Source organism: Vombatus ursinus, unplaced genomic scaffold, assembly GCF_900497805.2.
Source record: "Vombatus ursinus unplaced genomic scaffold, bare-nosed wombat genome assembly UNPS02014812.1, whole genome shotgun sequence".
NCBI lineage: Eukaryota > Metazoa > Chordata > Mammalia > Diprotodontia > Vombatidae > Vombatus > Vombatus ursinus.
In genome coordinates, this window is record NW_020954590.1 from 74,852,300 (window position 1) to 74,855,874 (window position 3,575).

At 37.7% G+C, this 3,575-nt stretch overlaps 1 pseudogene; it reads right to left on the bottom strand.

Moving 5' to 3' along the window:
* Positions 1–1,788: 1,788 nt before the first annotated feature.
* LOC114053990 lies at positions 1,789–2,279 on the bottom strand (annotated as a pseudogene).
* Positions 2,280–3,575: the final 1,296 nt, after the last annotated feature.

The following is a 3,575-nucleotide window of genomic DNA, read 5'->3' on the forward strand; positions in this document are numbered from 1 at the left end:
TGTAGTTGAAGTCCTTTCTTTTTTGATAAATATGAGAAAGAAAAGATACAAATTTCTAGAAAGGAGAAGTAGACTTAGTCTAAGTCGATACGTGTATTTATATAGAAAGATTTAGGTTTTGAATAGTACTTGGCCTACAAGTCAACCATTTGTTCTCCAAAATCTGCATAATAACTTCCTAGTAGGCGAAGCTGGCCCACTGATGTAGAAAAATGATATAGCTATTGTCAATTCTGAAAAAATCTGAAGTAACAACATTCAATGTGCTCTGTATAGCTATTATATAACATGTAATGTATATAATATTAAAGTTTTTATAGGACTTTTTTATTTATAAAGCCTTTCTCCTTTCATCACTGATCATATGCATAGTGATGTATTTTCTTTTAATAGGATAATTAATATGTAGGCAGGAAAGAGGAGAGCAGATCCATTAAGATATATAGCTTATTTATCAATTATCATTTGCAACTTGACCTAGGTGTATTCTAAGCGTACCCCTTAGAATGACCTAGGACAAAGCTTTCTATGCATTTGCCTAAGGAGGCATGAGAGCCACTTGGTGGGAGTAGGAATGACAAAACTTATTGGGTATTTTCATGTATAGCTCCCTCATAGGTACATTTACTTTTTTCCCCCCAACAAAAACAAAGTTCAAATTGGAGTCAGCAAAAGTGATAGGAAAGTGAATAATTTGTGCCAACTGACAATCAGGCCACGTTGTTTGTCCTTCATTTTCAAAGAGGACCAGTGATATAATCACAGGATTATATCTTGACTTGTGTGTGAATTGGATTTAGGTGAGGCAGTTATACAAAATTGTCAGTCTTATTTTCTTCAAGTCATTGAGGTCCAGTGGCAAGACAAGGCAAAGTGATCAGTGATAGCCTGGGATGCAGAGGATGACCTTGGCATCTTTGATGTCTGACCAAATTCTAAGCACTCCATGGCACCTGATTCAGCTACCTTCATGGCCATTGGAACAAATTATTCTAATCTGTCCATTCTACTGAGGGTAGTCTTCACAAGCTTGGGGCAGACATCCCCCTAACTCACTCATGGGTTTTAGGCCTGTTTGTTATACTCAACCTGGTTTAACCCATCTGTTGAGAAGGTTTTACTGGTGTGTGGCTGCCGTGTGTGCTATAGCTTGTTGGAAACACAGGCCATGTCCACAAGAACAAAGGCATTCATTGACTTCTAAGCAAGTTCTCCAGACCTGTGGCTGTAACAATGTACAGTTGTAATGATGCTTTCAACGAGTCAAGATTTGAACTCTGCATCTCTGAATCTGGAATCAGAAGACCCCAGTTTAAATCCTGACTTAATGCTTTTGTGACCTTGGGCAAGTCACCTTCTTAAGGGTCAGCCTCATTTTCTATAAAATGACAGGAATCATTTCAGAGCTTCTTAAACTGTGGGTCATGACCCTATATGAGTGGAAAAAGTTTAAGAAGTCCTGGACTAGATGATCACTAAGATCCCTTCCAACTCTAAATCCTATAATCTTATGATTCACCGTGAGTGAGGAGCCCATAGCCAGGTATGTTAATAAGTCTCAGCTGTATTCTTTTTTTTTTTTTGTTTTTCAACTGTACTGTGAGATTTTGTCCAGTATCAGAGATTTTGTCTTGTGCTATACTCTTGTGAATGCTTCTCAGAGTTGTCATTGTATTGTTGCAGTTGTTTTTAATGATAGGCTTATACCAGGTTAATTCTACTTATCACCTTTTAAATAGAATTTCCTAAAAATGCTTTCCACATATACAAAAATATTTTTCATTATTGTCATGTAGTTTTAAAATCAGGAACTTTATTCAGACTAGTAGGTCTTTGTATTACTTTTAAACTGTCCAGTTGCGTAGAAATCAAAATCACACTTAAAATTTGAAGCCTTAGAGTCACATAAATATACCAATTTTGGCCATCTCAGTATGAATCCTTTGCTTTACTTCTTTGGAACACCACTTGGGTGCTGCTAATGGGTATTTAGGGTTTATAGATTGACACTGTCTTCCCGTTGTCAAAGTATTTATGCTGGGGGCAAGCAATATATGCCTGTCCATCAAAATCTTCTATTTCTCCCAAATATAGAGTCCTCTTGAATGATAACAGTGAATACCTGTAGTGTGATATTCTCCTTTGTGATAGAAAGTGATAATTTCTCTGTCATGGACTGTAGCTGTTGTTCTTTGAAATTTTTTTAGTGTCTTCTCTGCCAACATAGAAAAATTTTCTTCTGTTGCCTCAGGAGATTGTGAAGAGCTTTGCAGATCCATGTTTGAGTATTAGTTAGTTCCTGAGGGTATTGAGAAGATAAAGTGACTTGCCCAGGGTCAGATAGCAATTTTAATTTAGAAGCAAGGCTTGAATTAGTCTCTGATTAGAAGTCAGAAATGTTCTCGCTCCATTGTGTAGATAGTGGAAATCCTGTTAACTTGGTGAAAGGAAGTAGTATCATAGGGTGGTGCAGTGGCCCCACAGTTGGCAGTCCCACAGGGGCCACCAAGATTGAGCATTACTGTCTTTTTTTTTTTTTTTTTTTAGGCAATTGGGGTTAAGTGACTCGCCCAGGGTCACACAGCTAGTGTCAAGTGTTTGGTCTGAGGCTGGATTTGAACTCAGGTCCTCCTGACTTCGGGCCAGTGCTCTATTCACTGTGCCACTTAGCTACCCCACATTAGTGCCTTTTCAATGAATTAAAAATATACTCACTGTATCCTGGAAGAAGGGGCAGCTAGGTAGTGTAGTGGATAGAGTACTGGGCTTGGAATCAGGAAGACTTATCTTCCTGAGTTCAAATCTGGCCTCAGACACTTGTTAGCTCTGTGATCCTGGGCAAGTCACTTAATCTTGTTTCCCTCCTTGTTTGTTCCATATCTGTAAAATGATCTGGAAAAGGAAATGGCAAACCACCACAGTATCTTTGCCAATAAAACACCAAATGGGGTCATTAAGATTTGGACACACTGAAAACGACTAAATGACAAATCCTGGAAAGAAATGATCAGTGTTGTAGGTATGAAGATAGTACTTTCTTGAAGGACAGTGTGATATAGTGGGGAGAATATAGAACTTGGTAGTCAGAGACCTAGTTTTGAGTACCTCCTAATGTACCAACTACTGCTATTGGCAGCTAGGTGGTACAATTGATAGAGTGATGAATCTGAAGTCAGGGAGACCTCAGTTCAAATCTCACTTCAGATACTTCCTTAATGTGTGACCCTTGGCAAGTCACTTAACTGCAGTCTACTTCAGTCTCCTCATCTGCAAAATGGAGATAATAATAGCACTTATCTCCCAAGATTACCGTGACAATAAAATAAGATGATATTTGGAAAGTGCTTTGTGAACTTAAAGCACTATATAAACACCAACTAACTGATTTTTGGACTATAAGCAAGTCTTCCTCTATAAAATGAAGCTAATAATACTTGCTCTACTTATCTCACAGGTTTATTGAGAGGGCTACACTTTGTAAAAACATTTAATACACTATAGAAATATGAGTTCTTATTATTTAAGATTTCTGAATGTTTGATTAATAACCAATATCCTCTGTTGTTAGTCAAAAG